Below are 16,217 nucleotides of genomic sequence, written 5' to 3' on the forward strand. Positions count from 1 at the left end.
TTCAGAAGGAACAGGTACGCAGTCTGGGAGTGCTTCTGGATCCACACTTTTCCCTGGTTCCCCAGGTTGAGGCAGTGGCCAGAAGCACTTTCTATCGGCTTTAGTTGATACGCCAGCTGCGTATCTTGAGGTTCATGATCTCAAAACAGTAGTACACTTGTTGGTAACCTCCAGAATTGATTACTGCAATACGCTCTATGTGGGGCTGCCTTTGTACGTAGTCTGGAAACTCCACTTAGTACAAAATGGGTTGGTCTCTGGGTCACTTTGAAGAGACCATATTACTTCTATATTACAGGAGCTGCACTGGCTGCCAATAAGTTTCCGGACAAAATACAAAGTGCTGGTTATAACCTATAAAGCCCTAAACAGCTTAGGCCCACGGTACTTAAGAGAGCGTCTTCTTCTGCATGATCCCCATCTTCCACTGTGTACATCAGGGGAGGCTCGTCTGTGGCTACCTTCATGTCATCTGGTGGCCACCCAGGGACGGGCCTTCTCTGTTGTCACCCCGAGACTTTGGAACGTGCTTCCCATGGGAATAAGAGTCTCCCCATCTCTAATGGCTTTTTAAAAGTGTCTAAAGACTTATCTTTTTACCCAGGCCTTTTAGCTTTTTAATTTTGTAACTTTTTAAATTTTGGATTATTTATTTATTTGTTTTAAGCTGTTTTTAATATTCAATTGATTTTAATGTTTTGTTTTTATTTGTTGTGAACTTCCCTGGGACCTTGGGTTGGGGCAGTATAAAAATGCACCAAACAAACAAAACAAACAAACAAAATAGTCATTTTATAGATTTGGCATTCTGCATATTTCCATTTGCATAAAATACAAACTAGGATCATTATTCTATAACAACACTATTTTTTTTCAGCTGTTAGTGAATAGGCTGAAATTTCAATAGGGATATGCCCTTTGAAAATGAAAACTGTCAATTCTAAAGTGTGACTGGAAGGAAACACACACAGAATGCCTCTAAAGTATAGTGTAGTGACCACGCAAATAGTCACTGCACATGCATGGAAGCCACGTGCGTGCCGGCGTCATGCAGGGGCAGCTGGGAGACTCCCCGCTGGCATGCGGGCATAGCTGGGGGAAGCACCGGGATGATGGCAATGGCAGTGAGCAGAGATAGGAAACTGCTCTCCTCTGCTTTAAAGGGTCTGGGTAAGCACTCGGTTTTAAAGGGATGTGTCAGATTATGTCATAGAGCACATTTAAAGATCTATGCTCAGGCGATATGTGCGGCAAAGAAGCGGTTCTTTTCTGCCTGTATTGCTTCTGCGAACTCGCATCCGGCGGAGCTGTTCAGGATTGTGAGGGGACTAGTATCTGCCCCCCCTCCCATGAACTAGAATTTGGAGTATTCAGTTATCCGCTGTGATGTGTTTTAAAAAAACACGCAGATAAAATCTCTCGGATTCGGGCCGACTTAGACGGAGACTCCACAATTAATTCGATGTCTGAATTGGAGGTGTCCTACAACTCCTCTTAAGTGGTTCGACTGAATCGGTTTCAGTTTGTGACTCCTGAGGATGTGGACAAGCTGCTTGGTGTGGTGAGGCAAACCACTTGTTCTCTTGACCAACATGGCTTATTCTACCTAGCAGGGAGGCTGTTGTAGGAAGCCTGGTGGAAATCATAAATGCTTCTCTGAGGGAGAGCAGGATGCCTCCTTGTCTCAAGGAGGCAATCATTAGACCTCTTTTAAAGAAGCCTACATTATATCCCTCAGAGTTGAGCAATCATAGGCCTGTCTCCAACCTCCCATGGCTGGGCAAGGTAATTGAGAGGGTGGTGGCCTCTCAGCTCCAGAAGGTCTTGGAGGAAACTGATTATCTAGACCCATTTCAAACTGGCTTCTGGACAGGCTGTGGGGTGGAGACTGCCTTGGTTGGCCTGATGGATGATCTCCAGTTGGGAATTGACAGAGGAAGTGTGACTCTGTTGGTCCTTTTGGACCTCTCGGTGGCTTTCAATACTATTGACCATAGTATCCTTCTGGAACGTCTGAGGGGGTTGGGGGTGGGAGGGACTGCTTTACAGTGGTTCCGCTCCTACCTCTCGGACAGATTCCAGATGGTGTCGATTGGAGACTGTTGCTCTTCAAAATCTGAGTTTAAGTATGGTGTCCCTCAAGGCTCCATACTCTCTCCAATGCTTTTCAACATCGACATGAAACCTCTGGGAGAGATCATCAGGGGATTCGGAGCGGGATGTTATCAGTATGCTGATGACACCCAGATCTATTTCTCAATGTCAACTTCTTCAGGAAATGGCATATCTTCCCTGAATGCCTGCCTGGAAGCAGTAATGGGCTGGATGAGGGAGAATAAACTGAAGCTGAATCCAGATAAGATGGAGATACTTATTGTGCGGGGTCAGAACTCCAGAGACAATTTTGACCTACCTGTTCTAGATGGGGGTCACACTTCCCCAAAAGGAACAGGCCCACAGTCTGGGAGTACTTCTAGATCCACACCTCTCCCTGGTTTCTCAGATTGAGGCGGTGGCCAGGGGTGCTTTCTATCAGCTACGGCTGATACATCAGCTGCGTCTGTTTCTCAAGATCAATGACCTCAAAACAGTGGTACATCTGTTGGTAACCTCCAGACTGGACTTCTGTAATAAGCTCTATGTGGGGCTGCCTTTGTACGTAGTCGGGAAACTTCAGTTGGTTCAGAATGCGGCAGCCAGGTTGGTCTCGGAGAAACCACATTACTCCCTTGCTGATGGAGCTACACTGGCTGCCAGTTGGTTTCCAAGCAGGATACAAAGTGCTAGTTATAACTTATAAAGCCCTAAATGGCTTAGGCCCTGGGTATTTAAGAGAACGCCTTCTTCGTTATGTGCCCCACCACCCACTGAGGTCACTTGAGGAGGTCCGTCTCCAGTTACTGCCAGCTCGTCTGGTGACCACACGGAGACGGGCCTTCTTGATTGCTGCCCCGAGATTGTGGAATGCACTCCCTGCTGAGATGCGATCCTCCCCATCCCTGTCTATTTTTAAAAAACATCTGAAGACCCATCTCTTCACCCAAGCTTTTTAAATTTGTAGTTTTAATTTTAGACTGGTTTAATTTTATACTGTTTTTAAATTGTTAAACTGTTTTAACCTTTTATATTTGTTTTAATTGTTTTTATGTTATTGTTAACTGCCCAGAGATGAAAGTTTGGGCAGTATACAAGTTAAATAAATAAATAAGTAAATAAATATGCCCCGTGATTCAGCAGGCAACCAGTGATTTGCCACATTCCTAAATTTCAGTCTCTTACCTGTTAATTCTTCATACAGTGTTTAGCCTTTTTCTCCCTAATTTTTTAAGATGTTCTCTTCAATAATTAAAATAACTACCCCAAAGGATGCAATTTCATGCATTGCTTGGAGATTAGCTTTCAATATCCAGCATAATTAACAGTCTGACTTTGTCCCCTTCCTCATTTATTATTGGGCTTTCTCCTTCTTTAGTATAATTATTTTCCCCAAAAGAGACCTTTTTCTTTACTGTTGCCCCTTTGGCTATTATTGTCTCATCTGTTTATAGCTGTTGCTCTGCTTCCTCTTTGAGGTGGCCCTCATCAACATTCACTGAGTTCCCCTGAAGGCCTCTGTTCTTTGAGAAGCCCCTCGTGTAAGCACGAGGAAACATTCAGCAAAATCTTGACAGCTTGAAAAGTCACTCATAGATATAGTAAAGCTTGTTAAGAAGATATGCCTTCAGGCTCATGAGGTTGCACTGAAATATTAAGACTACCTACTCTATACAGTAGTGACTATTTTTGTTCTTTAGCTTGTATAAAAAACATTAAATCCAGAGACAAATGTAAAATTCAGATATTTTAACCAGGAGCTTTCCCAGATAGCTAGCTTTATTGCGAGTTCAAATTTGTCAAAAACAAACAAACAAAAAACCAACGCAAAACAAGTTTTTTTTAAAAATCCCAGACATACATTGGGCTAGGCTCTAAAGAGCAATGAAGAACCCAAATTGTGTGTGAAATGCTCCCCAATATCTCGCATGGACTTCGGCATGAATCCGGCCAACATGCGAATGCACACCCTCCATTCCAAGCGAAAAGCCCCATCTGGAAATGCTCCAGGAATTTGTTACCCAACACTTTGTGGCCTTCCTGTTTGCAGTTGTATCTCCAGGCTTGGAAATTGCACTTTGGATATGCTCAGGAGCTGCACCGCAATATGAGCTCTCAGTTTATAGCACACATGGGGACAGGTCACTTAGTTGACAGTGGGCTAGTCGCCCCTAGATCTGGCTGCAAACAAAGCAAATTGGAACAGGGATAAGATGCACGCCCCCTCCCTATACTGGGGACCCCAGCTAAATAGACTCAAGAGTTAACTATAGCAAGTTAACGCATCCAAGGCCACTCTCTTAGAGTGAACCACCTTGCTCCCACCTTCCTTTCACAGGAGATTGCTAATGAGCCTGTTATGCCAAGCAGGAAGAAAGGCAGATAAGGTAGCAAAGTAATGTTTTCCTCATCACAAAGGAGATGAGTCAGTGACGTAGGCCTAGAGATGTACCCATTGAAATTATTGCTAGGGTTACTGGAGAGCCCTACCCGCATGGATACTATTTTGTGCACCTGCATACTCTGATTTTCATCACAATCAGCCTTGCACACAAAAGGCAAAGGAGGACACAGGAATGTGCCCCCAAGGCATGTTTTGGGATATAATTATCCTCAGTTCCATGACCCATTGTGCTCTCTATACACTGGAGACGCCAAGGACCCCAACAAACAATTTTCATGTTCCCTTGTATGCTATACTTGGGACTCCATTGGGCACTGCTTTTGCCCTTCTACAACCTACGCAGAGATTGAAATCACTATCTGGATTGGTTCTTGTGCCAATCCATCCAGCTTGCCTCACACCTATAGGAAGCTGGACCCATGGAGAAACCTTTCTCGAGGGCACCTCTCCCTCTATTAATCTCTACACCCCTCCTGTTTTCTGTCACACTGAGGAGCAAGACTCTGCAGTCCTTCCAGGAGCCCCTGGGTCTCGTCGTCCAGATCAGGTAAATATGAGCCTTCACCTTTCCTTGGGCCCTGAAACTATCTCTGTTCTCCTTTCTTAAATCCAATTCCCTCTACATCCCCCTCTCAACAGTCTCAAGCCTTTTTTTCTTGCCCACCTGGGATCTCATACAAATGAAAAACTTTAAGCTAAAACACCTCATTGCAGTTGATTTACCTGGAAACTCTAAGCGAAAGACTCTAAGCGAAAATGCCTCATAGTAGTAGACTTATCTAGAAATGTATTTTTAATTGCTTTAACCGCACAATTATCTTCTTGTATTCTCCTCTATCAAATAAATCCTTCCTTTGATTCTGAAACCATATACTGCCTCAATCCAGTCATTTCTTGAGTCCAAACGTTTGCACAAATTAAAAATGGTAGAACTGACCCCCTTAAGAGCTAATTCCCCCACAAGGCCCAAACATTGGGGTACTGACCAAACACCCCTGGGCCAGTTCCATTAACAACTTCATTATGTCAACCACTAAACCAGTGTTCTAATCTTTTTCATCTGTGTGCAGAACGAGTTTTGTTCTGGGAGGCAATATCAAGGCAGTATGTGTGCATATGCATTCGGAGTGGGACCTTCCTGAGCAGAATCTAAAATTAACTGAGCGGACATTAGAAAAAACATGTGAGCATGCGTGCACGCCTTAGAGGGAACACTGCACTACACTATACTTTAGAGGCATTCTGTGTGTCTTTTTCCTTCCAGTCACACTTTAGAGTTGACAGATTTTATTTTCAAAGAGCAGAGATTTAGCATTTTTATGTCTCTACTTCTGCAGTGCTATGAACTGCTACTGGAGAACTATGGCTGCCTCACTAATAATTGCTGAGCTGGGGTTATTTCCTGCAAGAGCGGCTGTGTTCCACAGATTCAGTAACAGAGACACCATTGCCCAGTAAACTATCTGAGGAATAGGAGGAAGCTTATAAACACCATCCTCCCCACACAGTACCTCTTGCATCTGTCATCAGGTACTAGGAGTGACAGGAGACATCACTAGCAGTCTGAGTAAGTCCTGACCAGCAAGCTGATAGCTTGTTTTATTGAACTTTAAATACATAGTAAGCTGCATCAAGAACTTTGTTTAGTAGGTAAAGTATAAATATGCAAAGTCAGTATCAGGGCTGGCATAGTTGGCCAACTACTAAATTTGTTAACTTTGACTGAAGCTATTCTGGAATATTTCCCCCCAATATTTCTCACAATATCAAGTTATTAAAATCTCTTGGATGGCTTTCAATAGTCACTGGAAGACTGATGCCAATTTGGGAGTATTGGCAACTTAGCAGCTAGCCTGGGCCCTGAGTAGGGCCTACTGCTGATTTCTGAGACCACCTCTGTGCATAGAGCCTTTGTGGGTTGGTGACAGAGCAACTCTTTCAGACACCACCTGATAGAGTGGAGCCCTTGAGAGCAGTTTGCTCAGGGTCTCCTGAAACCTGGAGTCAATCATGCCAACAGGTTTTATTAAAATCTCAATGTCAATGTGTTCATCATTTAAATTATTTTCAAATTCAGGAGATTTAGCCTAAACTTGACTCTAATTCTACCTTTAATTTCCCTGCTCATATATGTGTGTGTGTGTGTGTGTGTATGTATAGAGAGAGAGAGTTTTCTTCAGCACAAACATTTAAGGTCCCAAGAACTGTTATCCTTCTTCCTGCACTTCTTCCTACCTACCACAAAGCAATTCCTCAAACCACACTCTAGAGAAACAACCTATGAAGGCTGCCTTATACCAAGTCAGACCACTGGTCCATCTAGAGTACTATGGTATCCTCTGACTTATACAAACCATATTTGTTCTTTGCCCTGAATTATGAGACCTTCCTCATTATGAACTGAAATAGAGTCCTGTTCAGAAGTTACATACCGGGGTACAGGGCTAATGCTCTCACAGGGTGCCCAACATTCAGAACACAGGGAGAAACTTTTCACAGGTATAGCAATGTCCACTGCAGACACACACTGTACTCAGAGGAAAAGGGGGTTGTGTGTGGTTACAGAGAATATTGTAACAAACAGGTACGCTCACGTTAGTCCTCTATATGGGTACACTGCACCTAGGCACATAAGTTCTCTAGAAACTGGTCAGGGTAGTGATACGATCCTTAAAACATCAAATGTAGCTAGAATGAGATTTCTATAGCTGGTTTAATGTATGTAGCAAGACCAAGCAGGACACATTAGGGTGCTTATTGCTGAGGGACAATTCCAACATGAATGAGTTCCTAGAATGATAAATATATCAAGAGCATTGTCAAATTCCACTAATTCTTGAACAAAATGTTCAGATTTCAGTCCTTGTTTCCAAGCCCAGTCATGGGATTTATCCCTCGCCATACCTAGAGACCCTGCTTTCCTCCATCTGCCAGCTGAACCCCAGCTTCCTCTCCGCATCTTTGGACAACCTAAGACAACAAGATAACACAGAGGAGCATGTGAGCTGGAGACGATGCAGTCGTGTTTTGCCCAAAGATAACAGCAGGATATCCTCGTTGTTAGGAGTCCATTTCAGCCGGGTAAATATTTGCGAACGTGTAGGCCACATGAATTATTGCCCCCATTATTCTGACACGCCTTTGTGCAACTCTTCAAGTATTTGCAGCAATTAAGAGGATCCAATTTCAGCCTGACAGTCTGCAGATATGAGGTGGAAAGTGAAGTGCTTCCATACTGGCCAAATAGCTGCCCAACTTCCAGAGGGTGATTTCATTTCTTCCCAAGTAGTCTCATGCTGAATCCAACACCAAAGAAAACTTCTGAGGAAATGGGCATCTTCCTACTGAGGAACCTTCTGCATTCATAAACCTTAACCAAGAGGTTGGTCTGATTTGAATAGGGATCCTCTAGTGTTTCATTGTATACAACAACTCTGGCTCATTGGAACACTTCCTACAGCTGGCTTGAACCAAAGCAGTATGTTCTCAAGAAGCAGCAGAATTCTCATTTGGATTTATAGCCAACACAAGGCCCATTCACACATTACGTTCAACACTCAACAACAGCAACTATTTATATACCACTTTTCAACAAAAGTTTCCAAAACAGTTTATATAGTAAAATAATAAATAAATAGATAAATAAAATAAGTAAGATGGATTCCTGTCCCCGAAGGGCTCACAATCTAAAAAGGAACATAAGATAGACACAAGCAACACCAGTCACTGGAGGTACTGTGATGGGGGTGGATAAGGCCAGTTACTCTCCCCCTGCTAAATAAAGAGAATCGCCACATTAAAAAGGTGCCTCTTTGTTCAGTTAGCAGGTGCTCCAGTTCCCTGATGCTCGTGGCTGTCCTCTTCTGCACCTTTTCTAGTTCTACAATATCCTTCTTAAGATAGGGTGACCAAAGCTATACACAGTACTCCAGATATGGCGGCACCATATATTTGTATAAAGGCATTATAATATTAGCATTTTTATTTTCAGTCCTCTTCCTAATGACTCTAAGTATGGAATTAGCCTTTTTCACAGCTGCCCCACTGAGTCGACACTTACAGTGAGCTGTCCACCACGATCCCAAGATCTCTCTCCCGATCAGTCATCAACAGCTCAGATCCCAGCAGTGTATATGTGAAGTTGGGGCTTTTTACCCCAATATGCATCGCTTTACACTTGCTTACACTGAACCACATTTGCCAATGTGACGCCCACTCGCCCAGTTTGGAGAGATCTTTTTGCAGTTACTCACAATCTGTTTTGGATTTCACTACCCAAAAGAGTTTACTGTCATCTGCAAATTTGGCCACCTAGATCATTTATGAACAGGTTAAAGAGAACTGGTCCCAATACCAATCCCTGGGGGACCCCACTTCCTACTTTTCTCCATTGTGAAAACTGTCCATTTATTCCTACCCTTCAACCAATTCCCAGTCCACACATGAAGCTGTCCCCTTATCCCATGACTGCTAAGTTTACTCAAGAGCCTTTGGTGGTGTACTTTATCAAAAGCTTTTTGGAAGTCCAAGTATACTGCAAGGGTCTCCACAAAAGCAGTGTGGAGAGCCAAGGAGGATTTGGTGGGGAGAACAGGCTTGGCCCACTCTCCCCACACATGAGCTCTCCGCCCTCCCTGAGTGGCTGGATTGGCCCACACAATTACTGGCTCCATCACAGAGCCGGTAAGGGCGGCAGAGAGTGAGGTCCTCCCATCCCCTGGAAGTCCCAGGATGCCCAGTGCGATTGCATGGGGCATTCTGGGGAGACCCCCAATGCTGGGAGGCTTGTTGTTGCCTCCTGGTCAGGGGTCTCCTCGTGAGTTGCAGCAGGGCAGAGCCGCACTGCAGTAACTCACATTTACAAAAATGGGGTTAGCAGAGTGCTCGCTCCACTAACCTCATCTTAGAGGTGGGGAATAAAGCAGGCTAGCCACCGGGCTCGCCTGCAAGGCTGGTGGGTCTCATAACCACTGGAAAGCAGGCTGGGCTCCCTTAGTCTGCTTTCCAGCGGTCGTGAGAATAGCCTCTATGTCAACCAAATCACCTTTATCCACTGTTGACACTCTCCAAGAACTCCAAAAGATTAGTGAGGCAAAACATGCCCTTGCAGAAGCCATGCTGGTTCTCCTTCAGCAAGGCCTTTTCTTCTATATGTTTAACAATTCTGTCCTTAAGTATGCTTTCCATCAATTTACCCAAAGTTGCTGACTGGCCTGTAATTTCCCAGATCCCCCTTGGATTCCTTTTTGAAAAATAAAAGTTACACTGGCTACTTTCCAGTCCTCTAGTACAGAGCCTGATTGTAGGGGCAAGTTACATCTTTTTGCTAGGAGATCAGCAATTTCACTTTTTAGTTCCTTCAGAACTCTTGGGTGGACGCCATCTGGCCCTGGTGATTTGTTAATTGTTAGTTTTTCAAGACAGTTTAGAACATCTTTAGAACACCAGTTTAGAACATCAACATGCCCATACACTAAGATCATCTTCAGAAGCAATCCTTTAGGTGGTCCCCACCACCTGAGGTAAAGCAGGTGTGTTGACTGAAGTGAAAGTCTTCACAGCAGCACCTCAGCTCACTCACTTGGTGCCTACTTCACTTGCCGCCAGAAAGATAGCAAACACTTTCCTTTTTTCCTTTCTTATTTTTAGTCATGTTAGCTGCTGGGTTGAAATTCTGCTAAAACCTTTGTGTAGTTGTGATTGTATGTTTGTTTGTTTTTTAATTGTTGTTGTTGTTCTCTAAACCAGGGATGCACAACTCAAGTGGCCCAGTGGGCTGGAACCAATCATGACTTGGTGTACGGGGGCCAAGGTCAATGTTCTGCACATTATTACATTAAAATTAACAATATTAATGAAAGCAACTATTAGTTACTTGTGGATCTTCCCTCTCCCCATCAAGGGACACACAGTTTTAACCAAGGATAATTGTCAGAAAATAGGCTTTATCCCTGCCGAGTCAATGGGGCACCTGGAATACATGCCAATCCCAAACAAATGCTAAGTTCCCTTCTCTCCCTAAAATCAGTGTTGCTTTCAGGCTGCAGTCCTAGGCATGCTTACTTGGAGTAAGCCTTTCTGGTTACACTGTGGGATGTATTTTTGAGTAAACATGCATAGGATTATATTATAAGGCAGTTTCCAGAGAGGAAAGAAGATGGCTCCCTTGGAAAAGAGGAAACTGACCAAAAGAATGACCCTCTGCCTTTCTGGGGTGCTCTCTGCCTGTTCCCACCTGATGCTGACGCTGCCCCAACCCACTCTATCCATTGCCGCAGCTGTTTCCCAAGCAGCAGCAACTGGCTCACTCACTCATCAGTCCATTGTTGCCATATGCATCTCATCTGGCCTCAAGTGGCCAACTGGATGGAGCCATTGCTGCTCATCAGTGAGACAGGCCAAGATCTTTTCATGCCTCCTACCTAGGGGCCAGCAAAAAAAGTCCCAGTGGGTCATATCTGGCCCGAGTCTTATGTTGTGCAGGCCTGCTATAAACTGTCCTAGAAACTCATTTAAAGAGCAGTATATAAATGTTTTAAACAAACAAGATACCAGGCATTTGACAGAGTTGCTCCAGCGGCCCACCAAAGCTTATGCTTTATCTGTTAGCTTTACAAGTTACATGGGACCCTCTTTTGTTTTTACCACAGTAGACTAACACGGCTACCTATCCAGAATTTATCACTAAACTTTGTTAACTGTCATTGCTGCCAACGTAGGAAATGTATTTATGTGAAAGGGCTGAGAATCTGTAACAAAACATTGTCAGCATCTTTGGGAAACCATATTGCCCAGATCTGTGAGAGAATGCAGGTGAGTCACACCAGTTCCAAACCTGTTTAAATGTTCAATGTAGAGGCCCTATAATGTCCAAGGATATATTCAGACAGTGGCTGTTATATACAATAATGAATCTAGGAAGCATCCCAGAAAAAAAGACATGTATCCAGTGGGAAGGCAGCCATGCAAGCCGTAGACTCCACAATGATCTCACATCTTCCCCAGCCACCAGGAGGTGGCTATTAAAGGATCACTATAGGTGGAGCCAGCGTGGTGTAGTGGTTAGAGTGCTGGACTAGGACCGGGGAGACCCGAGTTCAAATCCCCATTCAGCCATGAAACTAGCTGGGTGACTCTGGGCCAGTCACTTCTCTCTCAGCCTAACCTACTTCACAGGGTTGTTGTGAAAGAGAAATTCAAGTATGTAGTACACCGCTCTGGGCTCCTTGGAGGAAGAGCGGGATATAAATGTAATAATAATAATAATAATAAAGCATGATTCCGCTTTAGAAGGAGATGAAACAAATCCATGGAGGAGACATCTATCAGAAGGTCATAGTAGAACGTCTAGATTCAGAGGCAGTATGTTGCTGAATACCACTTTCTGGGGGCAATAGCAGTGGAAGGCTGTTTCCTTCACATCCTGCTGAGGGGCTATCCAGAAAGCCTCTGGCTGACTGCTACTGAAAACAGGATGCTAAACTAGAAGGACCTTTGATCTGATCCAGCAGGGATCTTCTTATGCTTGCCTGTACTGTGAAATTCAGACACATGAAAACAGTGCATTCAGACTTCTGTGACATGTGAACATGTCCCAAGACAGAGGGACAGAACAGAGTTTAGACACATCATATTAGAAATGATTTGACTTTACTAGTCCTTGAACTGGATAACTGAGAGATTATGCAATGATGAGGCAGGTATTATTATAAAGTGGCTGGCAATGCTTTGGAGTACGGAGAAAGGCTTTTAACACCAGGGTTGTTTAGCTACTGCCCTCCTCACTTATAATGGAGACAATAAACTAAGTCCAACATCAGAGTTTCTGTTGCAAGCTGAGCTGGGAAGGTGCCTATCTATAGGCACAGCAGGGTGAGATAAGGATAGACAATCTTTGCTAGTAATATCCTTGTGGCATTTGTGCTTGGTGCAAATCTGTTGTCAGTTTCATTTGGTTCTGCATTACAAACGGCATGTGTCCCAGCTGCAAAGATTTGTTTGCACACAGGACAATAAGGGCATCAACTGTCTACATTTTATTTTTAAGTTGATCCTTTTCCCACCACTGCACAATCTGGTTGAGGGGAAAGGACACTGTTCCTAGAACAGAGCGGAGTTTTCACTTAGTATCAGAGCAAAGACAGTTGGCAATAATGACCAGCTGGCAGTGCAAATATCTAATTCCTGGATTTAGACAATAGCCTTATTCGGTTCATAAAACTGCGATGTAGACCTCCGCTAATGTCTGCATTCCGCTAATGGCAAATTTATCCCAGCATGATTGTTAACCATCAGTACGGTATAGAATGTCAGTAAAACTTGTTTTAAATCCTTGCCCATGAAATTAACAAATTTAGCCAAGTTGCTTAATATAACACCGGTGTTATCAATTCTTTAAGCCTAAGAGTTTTTAGACAGATTTCTGTATGGCCACAGTAGGCAACCCATACAGTAGAATCTGAGTGTGTAGACACACAAAAGAGGGCACAACACATACAGGAGACACAGTGCATTTCCTCTCAGAAGGGTGAGCTGTATTGTACTAATCAGAAAATCAAACACTGATTCAGTGTATTGTGCCAAAATAGACTATTTTTGCCGATCCGCGGTTTCAGGGGCCACCAATAATTACTTGCAGAGTCATTCCCTGTGTCATTTCTGGTCTGGAGGCAGTGTGGAGCCATTTTGTGGCTCTTAAAAACAATCCCACTATTTTTTGCTAAAATTGGAGGAATTGGGAGTTGTGGGGGGGGGGCATTGCTGGAAACCTGGCATTGCTGGAGGCAGAGCTGGAAAGCAAGTTAGAGTACTTTATTTCTCTTATTTATGCCCTGCCTTGATTTTAGCCTTTTTGAGTGTGTCTAGGAACCTAACCCCTAATTCCTATAGGGATAAAGTTTTGATATCTGCGGTTTCTGTATTTGTGCCTATAGGCGAGAATGGAACCCCCACAAATAATGAGGGCCAACTATACATTGATAGTTTTAATAGGCTGGGACAGTATGACTGATTTCACATTTGTCTCCAAATGATCACATGATCAGGATCAGCAGCCTGTCCTGGCTGCCTGGCAAGCACACCTACATGATACACACATTTTGCAAACACATATTTGTTTCATATGTTACCTTTTTAAAGTACATAAAACACCTTAGGTACATTTGAAAAATAATACATGTGAAGTCATCCTGGGTGCTACAGATTAAGGTCAACAAGTTGTGATGCATAATCCTACTTGAGGCTCCTGTTTACTTCACTTTATAAACTTTCCTATAGCAGCAGATTTTGAACCATTGTTTCATTCTGCTCTGACCAAATGCTGCAAGTCTTACCCTTAACATGGTTTTATTTTATCTATTAGTGGGCAACCATCTGCAGAGCTGGTAAAAGTGCAAAGCAGAATAAAGTAAACCAGTGCCGAGATAAGCAGTTAAAAGGATTTTCAAGGCAAGGGAGCTGAATAAGACCCCATCTAATTGCACAAAAGCTTAGTTCGTCAGATTGCCATAACTGTTAAGGTCTGCAGTGAACACATTAAAAAACCTCTAATATTTAAGGTCACCTTGCATAGATGTATGGTTATCAGAACAGGAAATTGATGTAGGGAAAGAACAGAAAGGCCCCTTACTCCTGGAACCTCGCTATATTATCAGAAGACCAATTTACTTGATAAAACTTCATTGCTGTGCAATACAAGAATTCCAGCCAGAAGATGTGACAGTGCTGTGTTTAATACTGCTACCCAGATGACAATAAACACACTATAAATCTCATAAAGATCCAACTTAATAAAGTGGTTTTCTGTCTCATAAGCTTTCCCAAGACAAATAGTTTGTACCTTCTTGTACATAACCAGCACAAAACAAGCATACATTGGCTAAAATAACTTCCTTTCTTATTTCTCATGTGTTAAAACAACAGAGGATAAACAAATACACAAGAGAGAGTAGTTTATTCTTCACTAATTAAGTCCATTTTGTACTCTCTACTAAAGCAAAGGGTTCAAGCACATGAATATTTCTGCTGAAATACTGTGTGGTCTTGGTTAATTGGTCTATCCTATATCAATTAACTACCAAAGACTATCCCAAGTTTCTCACCTTCTGCCTTTCAAAGTGTTTTTAAACACTTACACAAAGCCAAGTGTTTTGTAACCAAACAGAAGAACCATCATTGTATGTGAAGTAAATATTAACAGGTTGTGAAGTAAATATTAACAGTTTGCTGGCCTGACTGTTCCATTCCTATTGACTCCACACACCAGCTAATATTAGCATGCCCAATACAGACCATGCATGAAACTCAATTCCACCAAAAATTCATTATGAGTAGGGCAGATATGCCCGAATGAAAAATAAATAAAATATGGGTCTCAGTGGAGTGGCAGGGTCTCTGTTTTGTATAATACAGTGGAGCAGTAGCCCCTTTTTATCTCCAGTTATTTAGCTTACCTGAGCCAAGCTGCTCAGGGTTAATAATAAAGAAATCCCAGTAGATAATTTTTCCAAGCTAGGTCCAAAATTCATAGCAACAAGTGTAACCAGAAACCCTTCAAACAGAGAAACCTTCTCTTAGCATGTGCAGGTCCAAATACTCCTTCCTTCTATAAAGGGCCATACACAGGTTACACACAAACACACCAGTCACACCTTAAACACAGGAAGCTCCAATTCTGTATTTACATCCTGTAAGTGTTGGAGATGGAGTTCCAGTGCATCAACCTTTTGCACCAACTATCCTAATGACCACTAGGGGCACTGGGAGCAGAGGTAGCTAGTGAGGGTCTCCTTACCTGTCCCTGCTTGCCTCTATTTTATGACCCCTGCTTTGACTCCTCAGGTACTTCCTGTACTGAGTCAGTCCTCTTCCTTTTCTCCTAGAAAGAAGGTGGGAACATCTCTCGCTCTCCCTACCTATTCATTATGTAGCTGATAGATAGGATAGGTCTTTCCTATCTCAAATGTAAAGGTAAAGTGTGCCATCAAGTCAATGTCAACTCCTGGCACTCACAGAGCCCTGTGGTTTTCTTTGGTAGAATACAGGAGGGGGTTACTATTGCTTTCTCCCATGCAGTATGAGATGATGCCTTTCAGCATCTTCCTATATCGCTGCTGCCTGACATAGTACCAGCAGGGATTCGAACCAGCAACCTTCTGTTTGTTAGTCAAACATTTCTCCGCTGCGCCACAATGTACTTCACCAATAAACTAGTTAAGTAACTTAGAATCTACAGTGATCTCCGTGTGTGTTACTCTAAATAGGTGCAACGACTAAACTCTGCAGTCTGTAACTGGAGTGGTAGCTTCCTTGGTGTTTTGCTAAATAATCACAAACCCCAACAGTAAGCAAGAGACTCTTGTCCATTTCATCAGCACAGGCCGAGGATCAATTTCAAGCTGAGAGAGAACGTAACAAAATATGCTCTGGGAACCTGCACTTTTTGACCCAAGAGACAGAGCTCCACCCGCTTCTCAAAATTCCCTTTCACTTTAAGAGCTGCGTAAAGGAATAGGATGGCTTTCCTCTACTTGAAAAAGGGTGGTGCTTTTATTGCAACAGCAGCCAGTATCCCACTTGTAACTCAGTCTTCTTTGCATAAAGAGAGTCAAGAGGCCTGAGACAAGAGTGGGGATTCGTGTATTTGTTGCTACTGAAGCTCCAAAAGCACATGGATGAGCTACAGAAGAGCAGGACCAAAGGGAAGAAGGGGAGGGCCTGA

At 43.2% G+C, this 16,217-nt stretch overlaps 1 protein-coding gene across 9 annotated transcripts in view; it reads right to left on the bottom strand.

Moving 5' to 3' along the window:
- The window catches only part of NEURL1 (neuralized E3 ubiquitin protein ligase 1), a 265,752-nt gene that overhangs the window by 167,049 nt on the left and 82,486 nt on the right, over positions 1 to 16,217 (bottom strand). The window contains exon 1 of one of the 9 annotated variants that reach the window (XM_053311887.1): positions 15,291 to 15,336. The exons of 7 other annotated variants lie outside the window; for them this stretch is intronic. The gene's annotated coding sequence lies outside the window, so the exon portion shown is untranslated. Of the gene's footprint in view, positions 1 to 14,949; positions 15,043 to 15,290; positions 15,337 to 16,217 lie in introns of those variants that run through there. One more of the 9 variants, XM_053311888.1, reaches the window with a different exon arrangement.

This window comes from Hemicordylus capensis, chromosome 3, assembly GCF_027244095.1.
Source record: "Hemicordylus capensis ecotype Gifberg chromosome 3, rHemCap1.1.pri, whole genome shotgun sequence".
Lineage (NCBI taxonomy): Eukaryota > Metazoa > Chordata > Lepidosauria > Squamata > Cordylidae > Hemicordylus > Hemicordylus capensis.